At 44.5% G+C, this 15,618-nt stretch overlaps 1 protein-coding gene and 1 pseudogene across 1 annotated transcript in view; one reads left to right on the top strand and one right to left on the bottom strand.

The window, feature by feature from the left end:
• FAM166B (family with sequence similarity 166 member B) overlaps positions 1-15,618 on the bottom strand; it is a 51,853-nt gene that overhangs the window by 35,473 nt on the left and 762 nt on the right. The window lies entirely within an intron of this gene.
• Positions 4,364-4,534, top strand: LOC111536771 (annotated as a pseudogene).

The raw sequence follows: 15,618 nt of genomic DNA, 5'->3' as shown, positions 1-15,618 counted from the left end.
AACAGGGTTGCAGGAATGATTTAACATATGCAAGTCAATAAATGTGATATACCACATAAGCAGAATTAAAAACAAAAATCACATGATCATCTCAATAGACACAGAAAAAGCATTTGACAAAATCCAGCATCCCTTTATGATTAAAACCCTTGGCAAAATTGGCACAGAAGGGACATATCTTAAGGTAATAAAAGCCATCTACAACAAACCCACAACCAACATTACACTGAATGGGGAAAAGTTGAAAGCATTCCACCTGAGAACTGGAACAAGACAAGGATGGCCACTTTCACAACTTCTGTTCAACATAGTACTGGAAGTGCTAGCCAGAGTAATCAGAAAAGATAAAGAGGCCGGGCGCGGTGGCTCAAGCCTGTAATCCCAGTACTTTGGGAGGCCGAGAAGGGCGGATCACGAGGTCAGGAGATCGAGACCATTCTGGCTAACACGGTGAAACCCCGTCTCTACTAAAAATACAAAAAAAAAAAAGAAAAGAAAAGATAAAGAAAGAAAAGGCATCCAAATTAGTACAGAGGAAGTCGAAGTGTCTCTTTACTGATGATATGATCGTATACCAACAAATGACGCTGGGATAGTTGGCAAGCCAAATGTAGAATGAAACTACATTCTCATCTCTCAGGTTATACAAAAATCGCATTATACAGAAAACTTAAGATGGATAAAAGACTTAAATCTAAGACCTGAAACCATAAAAATTCTAGAAGATAACATCAGTTATCTTTGGGTTCTTCATGACCAAGAACCCAAAAGCAAATGTAACAAAAATAAAGATAAATAGATGGGACTTAATTAAACTAAAAAGCTTCTGCACAGCAAAAGAAATAATCAGCAGAGTTAACAGACAACCCGCAGAGTGGGAAAAATTTTTCACAATCTATACATTTGACATAGGACTAATATCCAGAATCTACAAAGAACTCAAATCATAAAAAAAAAAAAAAATCCCAGGGTTGGGCACGGTGGCTCACACTTGGAATCCCAGCACTTTGGGGGGCCCAGGCGGGCAGATCACAAGGTCAGGAGTTTGAGACCAGCCTGGCCAACATGGTGAAACCCCATCTCTACTAAAATACAAAAATTGGCTGGGCGTAGTAGTGCGTGGGCCTGTAATCCCAGTTACTGGGGAGGCTGAGGCAGAAGAATGGCTTGACCCAAGGAGGCAGAGGTTGCAGTGAGCTGATTGTGCCACTGCATTCAAGCCTGGGTGACAGAGCAAGACTCTATCTCAAAAAAAAAAAAAAAAGAAAGAAAGAAAAAGAAAAGGAAAAAACAATCCCATCAAAAAGTGGGCTAAGAACATGAATAGACAGTTCTCAAAAGAAGATATACAAATGGCAAACAAGCATAGGGAAAATGCTCAACACTATTAAGTATCAGAGAAATGTAAATTAAAACCACAGTGCAATACCACCTCACTCCTGCAAGAATGGCCATAAGTAAAAAATCAAAAAATAATAGATGTGGGCCAGGTGTGGTGGCTCACGCCTGTAATCCCAGCACTTTGGGAGGCAGAGGCAAGGGGATCACCTGAGGTCAGGAGTTCGAGACCAGCTCGGCCAACATGGCGAAACCCCGTTTCTACTAAAAATACAAAAATTACCTGGACTTGGTGGTGGGCACCTGTAATCCCAGCTACTTGGGAGCCTAAGGCAGGAGAATCACTTGAACTAGGCTGGTGGAGGGTGCAGTGAGCCGAGATCATGCCATTACACTCCAGCTTGGGTGACGAGAGCAAAACTCCATCTCAGTAATAATAATAATAATAATTAGATGTTGGTGTGGATGCAGTGAAATGAGAACACTTTTACACTGTTGGTGGGAATGTAAACTAGTACAACCACTATGGATAACAGTATGGAGATTCCTTAAAGAACTAAAAGTAGAACTACCATTTAATCCAGCAATCCCATTACTAGGTATCTACCCAGAGGAAAATAAGTCATTATACGAAAAAGATACTTGCACATGCATGTTTAGCAGCACAATTTGCAATTGCAAAAATACGGAACCAGCCCAAATGCCCATCAATCAATGATTGATCAACACCTATACATATATATGTATATGTGTATGTATATATGTACGTGTGTATATATACATACACATGTGTCTATATATGTGTGTGTGTGTATATACATACACCATGGAATGCTACTCAGCCATTAAAAGAAATGAAATAATGCCATTCACAGCAACCTGGAGGGAAATGAAGACTATTATTTTAAGTGAAGTAACTCAGGAATGAAAAACCAAACATCCTGTGTTCTCACTTACATGTGGGAGCCAAGCTATGAAGACGCAAAGGCATAAGAATGATACTTTGGATTTTGGGGACTCGGGAAAGGGTAGGGGGTGGCAAGGGATAAAAGACTACACATTGGATACAGTGTACACTGCTCAGGTGATGAGTGCACCAAAATCTCAGAAATCACCACTAAAGAACTTATCCATGTAACAAAAAAACCACCTGTTCCCCAAAAACCTATTGAAATAAAAAATAAATAAAAATAAACAACAGAAATTGAAACTAAGTGAACAAAAAAGGAGTTTGATATTCATTCAAAAAGTTAAGCATACATGCCTTTTGGCCTGAGAAGTCAGCCATTAATCATATTGTTGTTCCCCCGTACATCATAAGTCATTATTCTTTTGCCACTTTCAAGATCTTATCTTTGGCCAGGTGCAGTGGTTCATGCCTGTAATTCCAGCATTTTGAGAGGCTGAGGCAGGTGGACCATTTGAGCCTAGGAGTTCAAGACCAGCCTGGGAAACATGGAACAACCCCATTTTGACCAAAAAAAAAAAAAAAAAAAACTTGTAATTCAACTGTCTGATTGCTTTTAATTTTTATTTACCTGGTTTTTTTTTATTTTTATTTTTAGAGACAGGGTCTCACTTTGTCACCTAAATTGGAGTACAGTGGCAGGATCATAACTCACTGCAGCCTAAAATTTCTGGGCTCCAGCAATCCTCACACCTCAAACTCCTGAGGAGCTGGGACTACAGCTGCATGCCACCACACCTGGCTAATTTTTTTTTTTAAGTTTCATAGAGTTGGGGGTCCCACTCTCACTGCCCAGGCCGGTCTTGAACTCCAGGGCTCAAGCAGTCCTCCCACCTGAGCCTCCCAAAGTGCTGGGATTATAGGCATGAGCTACCCAACCCAGTGATTATTATTGTAATCCCTACAGCAACCACTAAGAAAGTTATCAAATATATATAACAATATATTTATCCTATAAACGCAATGTAGGTTTAACAGAAAATTAATTAATGTAGAAGACTGATGCCACCAAAATGGCAGAGTAATCTGGCTTCACTCCCTCTCACAGAAAAACTAAAATCAAATATCCAGGACCAAAATTACCATCAGCGATATCCCAGAACTCAAATATGAGGCTGAGACAATCCCCAGGATTTCCACACAGAAGTGGAAAAACTCTGAGCAGACAATAAGAGAAACAAGACTTCTCTATCTGTGACAACCCTCACTCAGTTTTCCAGGCACCACACATGGAAAATTGCTCCTGGGTTCACAGTTTCTACACCAGAAAATGTGAGATTGAGGTAGACAATCAGCTTTCCCATCATCTTGCATTCCCTTGCAGGAAAACCATTCCTGCCTCAACCCACAGGAGGCATCACAAGTGCCTGTAGGAAGAAAAGTCCCCCAAAACAGCTAGAAACAAAGAGAGGAGATAGGACTAGCAACCCTAGCCCATGTAACTCTGTTCTTCATCTCAGCCAAAGGAGATGCCAAATTAAAGTGACTTCTCAGTAGCTCCACACTGTGAGAGAAATACGCCACAAGTTTTCCAGTCACAAACACCTAGCCAGCCTTCCCACATAGCCAGAGTATCCTCTTTGGGATCTCCCCACCTCCCCCCACAACCCCATTTGAGATTGGCAGTGCTCTGAATGCTCACAAGAGCCAAGGCAAACCTGGGCTTAAGGCACCATCTATTACCAAAAAGGAGATGGTGATCTAGGAGTAAGGGGACTCACAGGGCAACTGCAAAGAATGTCTAAGCAAATATACCCTAGAAAGACCTAAACAAAATCCATCAATGCAAAGCCATAGATGTACAACCACAAAAAAAAAAAAAAAAAAAAAGGTAGCCAACATGGAACCCCTAGCTCCTCAAAGAAAGGAGCCAGTGACCAACCCTACCTAAGGAGATAGCAATGTTGAACTCTCAGATCAAGAATTAAAAATAGCAGTTTTAAGGAAACTCAGTGAACTCTGAGATAACACAGAAGAACCATTCAGATATTTATCAGAGAAACTTACGAGATAGAAATATTTTTTAACCTTTTACCTCATTGCACCCCTGAGAGCAAGATGGGTGACCAGCAGCTGTACTGGAGCCACCCGCGAAAATTCAGCCAGGGTTCTCGCTCTTGTCGCATCTGTTCAAACCGGCACAGTCTGATCTGGAAATATGGCCTCAATATGTGCTGCCAGAGTTTCCGTCAGCATGCAAAGGATATCGGTTTCATTAGGTTGGACTAAATGATCTTTCTTCAAAGGATTATCCAAGGCATCTACTCAATGAAAGATCATGATAATTCTTTGTACATAAAATAAAGATTTGAAAAAACAAAAAAAAACACAAATACTTTTTAATATATTAAACTGAGGCTGGGCACGGTAGCTCACACCTGTAATCCCAGCACTTTGGGAGGCCAAGGCGGGCCAGAGTTGGAGACCACCCTGACCAACATGGTGAAACCCCATATCTACTAAATACAAAAAAAATTAGCCAGGCATGGTGGCAGATGCCTGTAATCCCAGCTACTTGGGAGGCTGAGGCAGAAGAATTACTTGAACCCGGGAGGTGGAGGCTGCAGTGAGCCAAGATCACACCACTGCACTCCAATCTGCGCAAAAAGAGCGAAACTCTGTCTCAAAAAAGAAAAAAAAAATTAAACAGAAATCCTGGAACTGACTAATATATTTGCTGAACTGAAAGCGGCATTAGAGGTTCTCAACAGAAGAATGGATAAGCAGAGGAAAAAAATAATTGAGCTTGAAGACAGGCTATTTGAAAATACACAAGACAGAAAAAAGAAAAAAGCATGAAAAGGAACAATGAACACCTACAGAATATAAGGAATAACCTCCAAAGTGCAAATCTCAGAGTCATTGGTGTTCAAAAGGGAGTTTAAAAAGAGCAAGGGGTAGAAAGCTTATTCAAAGAAATGATAACACAAAACTTGCCAAACCTAGAGAGATATACCCAGGTGCATAGAGGAAACCATACAAGCCAGGAGGGAGTGAATAACACATTCAGAGTGCTGAAGGGGGGGAAAAAAAACTGTCAACCAAGAATACTATGCCCAGCAAAACTTTCCTTCAGATATGAGATAAACAAAAGCTGCGATAATTCATCACTATTAGCTCCATCTTACAAGAAATGCTAAAAGAGAATTCTTCAATCTGAAAGAAAAGGATACTAAAATGCAAAAAGAAAACATTTGAAGTCATAAAACTCACTGGTAAAAGTAAGTACATAGATACATTCAGAATACTTCAACATTTTGGCCAGGCATGGTGGCTCACCCCTGTAATCCCAGCACTTTGGGAGACTGAGATGGGCAGATCACTTGAGTCCAGGAGCTCAAGACCAGCCTGGCCAACACGGTGAAACCCTGACTCCACTAAAAATACAAAAGTTAGCTGGGCGTGGTGGCATGCACCTGTAATCCCAGCTACTTGGGAGGCTGAAGCAGGAGAATCACTTAAACCCAGGAGGGGAGGTTGCAGTGAGCCGAGATTGCGCCACTGCACTCCAGCCTGGGCAACAGAGTAAGATTCTGTCTCAAAAAAAAAAAAAAAAAACTTTAATATCATAATTCATAATTGTGATATATAATCCATTCATAGCTCTAGTAGGAGGACTGTGGGGAAAACTGTTACTGTGTCTATGTAGAAAGAAGTAGACATAAGAGACTCCATTTTGTTCTGTACTAAGAAAAATTCTTCAGTCTTAAGATGCTGTTAATCTGTAACCCTAGCCCCAACCCTGTGCTTGCAGAGACCCGTGCTGTGTTGACTCAAGGTTTAATGGATTTAGGGCTGTGCAGGATGTGCTTTGTTAAAAAAGTGCTTGAAGGCAGTATGCTTGTTAAAAGTCATCACCATTCTCTAATCTCAAGTACCCAGGGACACAATACACTGCGGAAGCCTGCTGAGACCTCTGCCTAGGAAAGCCAGGTATTTTCCAAGGTTTCTCCCCATGTGATAGCCTGAGATATGGCCTTGTGGGAAGGGAAAGACCCATAAAGGGTCTGTGCTGAGGAGTATGAGTGAAAGAGGAAGGCCTCTTTGCAGTTGAGATAAAAGGAAGGCATCTGTCTCCTGCTGTGCCTGGGAATAGAATGTCTTGGTGTAAAACCCAATTGTATATTCTATTTACTGAGATAGGAGAAAACCGCCTTAGGGCTGGAGGGGAGACATGCTAGCGGCAATAGTGCTCTTTAATGCCCCAAGATGTTTGTGTAGTGCACATCAAAGCACAGCACCTTTCTTTAAACTTATCTATGACACAGAGACCTTTGCTCACATGTTTTCCTGCTGACCCTCTCCCCACTATTACCCTATTGTCCTGCCACATCCCCCTCTCTGAGATGGTAGAGATAATGATCAATGAATACTGAAGGAACTCAGAGCAGTGCTGGCGAGGGTCCTGAGGGTCCTCCCTATGCTGAGCGCCGGTCCCCTGGGCCCACTTTTCTTTCTCTATACTTTGTCTCTTATTTCTTTTCTCAAGTCTCACGTTCCATCTGACTAGAAACATCCACAGGTGTGGAGGGGCTGGCCACCCCTTCAGAGGACTAAAAGACCCATCTATCCAAAATAATAACTACAGCAACCTGCTAAGAGATAGGCAACATAAAAAGATGTAAATTGAGAAAATGTAATGTACCATAGTTTAGAAATATTTTCTCCCTTCCAAAACCTTTATAGACAGAGTATACTTCGGGCTTGGCCACATGACTTGCTTTGATCATTGGAATGGTGGCAGGCATGATGTGACCCAAAAACATGAAAAGCAGTTGCACAACTGTGCTTATTTTCTTCCCCTTCTTCTATCACCATAAGATCATTCCCAGCTATCCTACTGGTTCCAGGAAGAGGATGACAGACAGGTAGAGCAGAGCAAAACCTCTCTAGTCAATTCTCATTTAGAATGGGAACTCCAGTCAATCCACAGATTTATAAGAATAAATGATTGCTGTTTCATGTTACTGAGTTTGTTTTGTTTTGTTTTGTTTTTGAAACAGAGTCTCACTCTGTTGCCCAGGCTGGAATGCAGTGGCATGATCTTGGCCCACTGCAACCACTACCTCCCAGGTTCAGGTGATTCTCCTGAGCATTCTGCCTCCCAAGCAGTTGGAATTACAGGCATGCACCACCACGCCCGGCTAATTTTTGCTTTTTTTTTTTTTTTTTTGTATTGGAGACAGGGTTTCACCGTGTTGGCCAGGCTGGTCTTGAACTCCTGAACTCAAGTGATCCACCAGCCTTGGCCTCCCAAAGTGCTGGGATTACAGGCATGAGACGTTGCACCCGTCCAACTGAGTTTTGATATGGTTAGTTATGTGGCATTCTTGTGGTAATAGTTAATTGGCATACGTAGCAACCAAGAAACAGTAAACATCATACTTAATAGTAAACCACTAAAAACATTATTTGGCTGGGCACAGTGGCTCATGCCTGTAATCCCAACACTTTGGGAGGCTGAGGCAGGTGGATCACTTGAGCCCAGGAGTTCGAGACCAACCTGAGCAAAACAGTAAAACCCTCTCTCCAGCAAAAAAAAAAAAAAAAATAGCCAGGCATGTGGTACACACCTATAGTCCCAGCTACTTGAAAGGCTGAGGTAGAAGGATCACTTGAGCCTGGGAAGTGGAGGTTGCAGTGAGCTGAGATCATGCCAATGTACTCCAGCCTGGGTGACAGAGCAGGACCCTGTCTCAAAATGTAACAAGATAAGAATATTTATTGCCGCATTCACTCAAAATTATATTGAAGATGTTAGGCAAGGATATTAAAGGTATAAAAATTAGAATGAAAGAAATAAAATTACAGGAAAGTTGTTACGTTTGATTCTGTGATGGCAGAGGGTTTTGAGCAGAGGTAAAATGATCTGACTTACATGTTTAAAAGAGTATTCTGACTGCTCTGTAGAGAAAAGGATGAATGGGGGAAAAGGCACAAACAGGAAGACCAGAAAGGAGGCTACTGCAACCATCCAGGCAAAAGACATGATGGCTTAGATTGGGTCAGAGGTAGTGGAAATGTCAGAAGTAGTCAAGTTCTGCATCGATTCCAAAGGTACAGCTACATGCTTTACTGATGCGCTGGCTATGGGATAGAAAGAAAAGAGTCAAGGGTAATTCTGAGCATCTAATACATTGGATTTATTTATTTTTTGAGGGGGGTGGTTTGAGGCAGAGTCTCACTCTTGTTACCTAGGCTGGAGTGCAATGGTGCAATCTCGGCTCACTGCAACCTCCACCTCCCAGGTTCAAGCGATTCTCCTGCCTCAGCCTCCTGAGTAGCTGGGATTACAGGTGCCTGCCAACACACCCAGCTAATTTTTTGTATTTTTAGTAGAGATGGGGTTTCGCCATGGCGTGGCCAGGCTGGTCTCGAACTCCTGACCTCAGGTGATCCTCCCGCATTGGCCTCCCAAAGTGCTGGGGTTACAGACGTGAGGCACCGTGCCCAGTGCTACACTGAATTTATTGAGATCGGGAAGACAGAGAAAATGGTGGAGAAGAGGGACAGGAATCGAGAGTTCTGTTTTGGGCCAGTTGCAATGGCTCATGCTTATAATCCCAGCACTTCTGGGAGGCCGAGGCAGGAGGGTCACTTGAGCCCAGGAGTTTAGGACCTACCTGGGCAACACAGGGAGACCCGTCTCTACCAAAAATTTTAAAATTAGCCAGGCATGATGGCATATGCATGTAGTCCCACCTGTTGGGAGGTTAAGGTGGGAGAATTGCTTGAGCCCACAAGGGCAAGGCTGCAGTGAGCTGTGACTGTACCACTGCACTCCAGCCTGGACAACAAAGTAAGACCCATCTCCAAAAATGTAAAAAAAAAAGAATTGTTTTGTACCCATTGATTTTGAAAAGTCAATTAGATATCCAAGTGAAAATGATGGCCGGGCACGGTGGCTCATGCCTGTAATCCTAGCACTTTGGGAGGCTAAGGAGGGCAAATCACTTGAGGTCAGGAGTTCAAAAGCAGCCTGCCAACATGGTGAAAGCCCATCTCTACTAACAAAAAAAAAAAAAAAATTAGCCGGGCATGATGGCAAGCCCCTGTAATCCCAGCTACTCAGCAGGCTGAGGCAGGAAAATCACTTGAACCCAGGAGGCAGAGGTTGCAGCAAGCCAAGGTCGCATCACTGCACTCCAGCCTGGACAACAGAGCGAGACCCTATCTCAAAAAGAGAAGAAAAAGAGAAAATGAGTAAGCCACTGAATACAGGAATCTAGAGTTCAGAGGAAAGGTTTGGGCAAGGGAGAGAAAATGGAAGTCTTCAGCAAGTAGATAGCATTTAAGGCCTTAGAGTTAATGAAATGACCAACAGTGTGTATGTAGAGGGAGAAAAGAGGTCCAATGACAGAGCCCTGTGTTTTCCACTGTTTAGAGGTCGGGAAGCTAAAGAAGAACCAGCAAAAGAGACCTGGGAGAAGGAGCCAGTGAAATATGAGGAGAATTAAGAAACCAAATGAAGAAAGTGATTCAAGATATGGTATTATGTTTTCATAGAAAATGACCTTAGGAGACACTGCTAATGATTTTGAAATGAAGATGACACCCTCGACTTTTTTTTTTTTTTTTTTTTTTAGGTGGAGTCTTGCTCTGTCTCCCAGGCTGGAGTGCAGTGGCACAATCTCGGCTCGCTGCAACCTCGGGCTCCCGGGCTCAAGCAATTCCCTGCCTCAGCCTCCGGAGTAACCGGGATTACAGGCGTGAGCCACCACGCCCAGCCTCAACATATTTTCAAATGATACAATAAGATTTATATTATAGGCCAGGTGCGGTGACTCACACCTGCAATCCCAACTCTTTGGGAGGCTGAGACGGGCAGATCACGAGGTCAGGAGTTTGAGACCAGCCTGGCCAACATAGTGAAACTCCATCTCCACTAAATGTACAAAAATTAGCCAGGCACAGTGGAGCACACCTATAGTCCCAGCTACTTGGGAGGCTGAGGCAGAAGAATCACTTGAATCCAGGAGGCAGAGGTTGTGGTAAGCCGAGATCGTGCCACTACATTCCAGCCTGGGCAACAGAGCAAGACTCCGTCTCAAAAAAAAAAAAAAAACTATATTGTATTATTACTATTATATATTATACCTAACCTATATTAGAGAGAACTAATAGGACAAAATGTTAACAATTGTTGGATTTAGATGAATGATGTACAGGTGTTCACTATGCATTCCTTCAACTTCTCTGCATGTTTGACTGTTTTCATAATAAAGAGATTAGGGTGATTGTTTTTGAGGGTTTGAGACAGGGTCTTGCTCTGTCGCCTGGGCTGGAGTGCAGTGGCACCATTATGGCTTACTGCAGCTTCAACCTCTTGGCCTCAAGGAATCTTCCTACCCCAGCCTCCCATGTAACTGGGACCACAGGCATGCACCACAACTCCTGGCTAATTTTTTGATGTTTTGTAGACATGGGGGCCTCACTTCATTGCCCAGCTTTGTCTCAAACTCCTGGGCTCAAGTGATCCTCCTGCCTCAGCCTCCCAAAGTCCTGGGATTACAGGCATGAGCCACCATGCCCAACCTGGGGATACTATTTTGAGAATAATGAGTAATAAACCACATTCATTTAACTGTTTTTAAGGTCAATAACTTTATATCCCTCTAATACCCAGGTTGTGGTATCCAAACACCATTTCCCACTAAAAAAGACCATGAATCGCTGGGGGGGGAAAAAAAAAGTAGCTGATACCAGCTCTGGTCTAGATATGCACAAAATGAGCCCAGAACATTTTATATTAAATAGCAAGAAAACTGGAAATTATGTCAGAAGGACTCAGGAACTAACTTGAATAAGTTCCCACTGGCCAAAACTGTCCTATTTTGGCTAGTGGGAACAAAATAGTGATGGCAGCAGCAGGCTGTCTGCAGTGGCTGCTGCCCTCACACCAGCTGCAGCAGAGAGGTATGGCCAGGGCTGCACATTCCATGGAGCCAACAGGAGCTAGGGACAAGAGGAATCCTTGTCCCTTCCAAGTTGGGGTGGGAGCTCCCTGGGTGCCGCTGCAGCCGCCCAAGCCTCGGCTGTGGACCCGGGCATCCCTGTACTTTCAGGGCAGGGAGCAGGCAGGAGCCCCGCCCTCCCAGGTGTAGTTATAGCCACTCAAAGAGTGGCTGCAGACTCAGGAAGCCCTGTCCTCTTGGGGCCCTAGAGGGCCTCATGGACTCAGAAATTCCTGCTCCCATTGCCTGGCTTCTCCCTGCTGTTGATGCCTACTCCAATCTCAGAGCAAAGTCAGAGCAGAGCCTGGGCCCTGTCACAGCCTAGCTGAGTGTGCACATACTCAGGGGAGAGCTGACACACCAGTCCCCTGCTGCTTCAGTCCCCTACAGATTTTGGGTGCCAGTGAGCATAGGAGGGAAGCCAACTGGGGTCTGAAGGCAGCTCAGCACTGGCCTGCAGGCACCTCTTAGCACCTACAGCCTGGGCACCATGAATGGCAGCAGGAGGCAGACAGGCTCCTGGGTGGATGGGGCAGGTCCCTGGTAAGGCCCCACTTTCAAGCCAGGAAGGGCCTGAGACTGGGGACCGGGCTGCCTATCCCACTATGGGAGTGGGAACTTGTGGTGACCCTTCCAGGCCCACCCATGGCTGCCCATGGACCAATTGGCATGCACTTCCTCCCCTCTAAGGCCCATAAATGCCCAGGCTCTGAGCAGATGTCAGGACAATCAGCTGCAGAGAGGAGCTACCCACACCAAGGCCTCCTCTCTGTGAGAGCTGCAGACGTTGGGACAACCAGCTGCAGAGAGGAGCAACCAACTTTCGGGCCTCCTCTCTGCTGAGAGCTGCAGAGACTACGGGATGACATGCCTGCAGAGAGAAGCCACCCACTCTAGGGCCTCCCCTCTGCTGAGAGCTGCACGGATGACAGGACAACCAGCTGCAGAGAGGAGCTACCCTCCCTGCTGACAGCTGAACACTCCTCAGGACACCCTTGCTAGGGAAAGGAGCTGCCCCCTACAGGTTTCCTTTGAGCTGTTCTATTGCTCAATAAAGCTGTTTGTCTTGCTCACCCTTCACTTGTCTGCATACCTCATTCTTCCTGTCTCAGGACAAGAACTCAGGACCCACCAAATGGTGAGGTTAAAAGAGCTGTAACACAAACAGGGGTGAGACATGACCCTTGCTTGCCATGTTGTGGGTGAAGGCAAGAAGAGCTGCAGCCCTTCGGGGAGCCTAGCCCTGGGAGCTCCCCAAGCCAGGGCTGTGACTCCCTCTTTGAGGCCCCGCTGTTCCTGGCATCTCCAAGCTTCCAGGCACCAATATGTTCCCCAGTGCCAGCTGTGGAAGCTGCTTGCCATGTGCCTGGTCCGGCCGCAGGCTTGCAGGGAGCTGGTGCCATGCTGGCACCTGGAACTGCCCGCCCCACTGCAGCACCCGGAATGTCTGACCATGCACAGTGGCTGGACCCAATGCTCACTCACATACCCCTAACTGTTCCATGCCTGTCTCACCCTTGGCAGGCACGGGACCCAGGCTGGTAGCATGAGCCAAGCATAGGCTGCCAGGCTGGGTGGGCGAAACGAGCCCAGAGGGCCTGAGCAAAACTGGGGCAAAGGCACCACCAGCCACAGAAGTTTCGGGCCAGAAAAAGGACACCCCAAAGATCCCCTAATAACAGGACAAGCATCAAAAATGATAACTGGGCACGGTGACTCACACCTGTAATCCCAGAACTTTGGGAGGCCAAGGCAGGCGGATCACCTGAGGTCAGGAGTTTGAGACCAGCCTGGCCAACATGGTGAAATTCTGTCTCTACTAAAAATACAAAAATCAGCCGGGCGTGGTGGCAGGTGTCTGTAATCCCAACTACTCAGGAAGCTGAGGCAGGGGAATTGCTTGAACCTGGGAAGCGGAGGTTGCAGTGAGCCGAGATCACACCACTGCACTCTAGCCTGGGTGACAGAGCAAGACTCTATCTAAATAAATAAATAACTGGGCTGGGTGCAGTTGCTCATGTCTGTAATCCCAGCATCTTGGGAGGCCGAGGCATGAGGATCACTTGAGGCCAGGAGTTTGAGACCAGCCTGGGCAACATGGTGAGACCCTGTCTCTACAAAAAAATTAAAAATTAGCCTGCTGTGATGGCACATGCTTATAGTCCTAGTTACTTGGGAGGATGAGATGAGAGAATCACTTAAGCCCAGGAGGTCAAGGTTGCAGTGAGCTTTGTGCCACTGCACTCCAGCCTGAAAAAGAGACCCTGTCTCAAAAAGAAAAAAAAGATAACTAGCAATAATTGAGTACATCACATATGTGTTAAATTATGAGTTCATAATGGTACTTAAGAAAAACCTCACTGGTCAACTTTGGAAGATGCTGGGAAACCAACTCACTACTTTGAAAGCTGGTAAAATAAGTGAGAAACAATCAAGTATTTATTCTGCCTTTCCTAGGAAATGTATCTCTGTGTAACAAATAGTTAATGTGGAAAAGTTTCTCCTTACACAAGTATTCTACCTAATACTTCTATAGGAATTCATTCAAAGAAGGAATGGATAATATTATTTTCTAACTTTTTATTTGAGACAGGGTCTTGCTATGATGCCCAGGATGGACTCGAACTCCTGGGCTCAAGTAACTCTCTTGGCTCAACTTTCCAGGTGGTTGGGACTACAGTCATGTGCCACCATGCCCAGCTTTAACTCCTCTATTAATGAACCTAGACCAGTGGTTCTTAATCAGGGTCAATTTTGTCCCCCAGAGGACAACTAGCAATGTCTAGACACATTTTTCTATTGTTATAGTTGGGAGGAGGTGCTACTGGCATCCATTAGGTAGAGGCCAGGGACGCTGCTAAACATCCTACAATGCACAGGACAGACCCCTACAATAAAGAATTTTCCAGTCCAAAATATCAATAGTGCCACGGTTGAGAAGCAAATATCAGTTATTAATATCACAAAAAGACCACCATTGTATACCTCCAGATAGAAGTGCTAAAACCACCTACAAATTAGTTTTGCCAAAATAAATCTAAATTTGATTAAGTTACCAATTTATATCAAATACAGAGGATGGAGGCACATGCTAAATCACAACAGAAATCAGGACTCTAAGAAACCCTGCAGGACAAATGAACTAGTTTAAAACAAATAGTAAGAAAAAAAGATGGAGAATAAGCATAGATCTGCAAAGACTTAACATGGCTGGGTGTGGTGGCTCACACCTATAATCCCAGCACTTTGGGAGGCCAAGGCAGATGGAATGCTTGAGCCCAGGAGTTGAGACCAGCCTGGGCAACGTGGCAAACTCCATCTCTACAAAAATACAAAAATTAGACAGGTGTGGTGGTGCCCACCTGTAGTTCCAGCTACTCAGAAGACTGAGACAGAAGAATTGCTTGAGCCTTGGAGGTGGAGGTTGCTGTGAGCCGAGATCAACCCACTGCACTCCATCCTGGGTGATAGAGCCAGACCCTGTCTCACAAAAAAAAAAAAAAAAAAAAAAAAGGAGAGAGAGAGAGACAGACAGACAGACATATCACCTGTAAAGTACAGGCCTAATTTAGATTTTGATTCGAATAAACAATTTTTAAAAATCAAACGTAAGACAGTGGGGGAAATGTAAACAACTGGATGCTTGATGATATGAAGGAACTATCGTTATTTTTTGGTGTGACAATACTGTGATTTGGTTTTAAAGAAGAATCCTTATCATTTAGAGATAACGTACTGAAAAGTTTACAGGATGAAATGATATGTTAGAAATATACACAAATATGGAGTGAGGAAGAGGGCACGGGTATAGATGAAACAAGATTGGCCATGAATTGCTCATTGGAGAATCACTGCTATAGAAGGGTAAATGAAAGTGGTACTTTCACCTAGGCCAGATCAAATATGACAACAGTACAACTGAGGCAAAGGCAAGTCAATTTTGCACTATGGGTTTCCAACAAAATGGTCTTACTAATCCAACGTAAATAAACATTCATTATTCTATTCTGCGTGTGTGTATGTGTTAAGACATTTTCCATCATAAAAAGTTTGAAAAACAACAACAAAAGGTTTTTTTTGAGACAGAGTCCCGCTGTTGTCGCTTAGACTGGAGTGTAATGAATGGTGCGATCTTGGCTCGCTGCAATCTCCGCCTCCTGGGTTCAGGCGATTCACCTGCCTCAGACTCCCGAGTAGCTGAGATTACAGGTGCCCGCCACCTTGTCACGCTAATTTTTTGGTATTTTTAGTAGAGACAGGGTTTCACCATGTTGGCCAGGCTGGTCTCATCTTCTCCTGATTGAACCACAGACACAGCCTCCTTCCTAATCAGTCTTGGCCAGGCTGGTCTCATCCTCT

The sequence above is a fragment of the Piliocolobus tephrosceles genome, chromosome 14 (genome assembly GCF_002776525.5).
Source record: "Piliocolobus tephrosceles isolate RC106 chromosome 14, ASM277652v3, whole genome shotgun sequence".
NCBI lineage: Eukaryota > Metazoa > Chordata > Mammalia > Primates > Cercopithecidae > Piliocolobus > Piliocolobus tephrosceles.
This window is presented reverse-complemented; position numbering and strand designations above follow the sequence as displayed.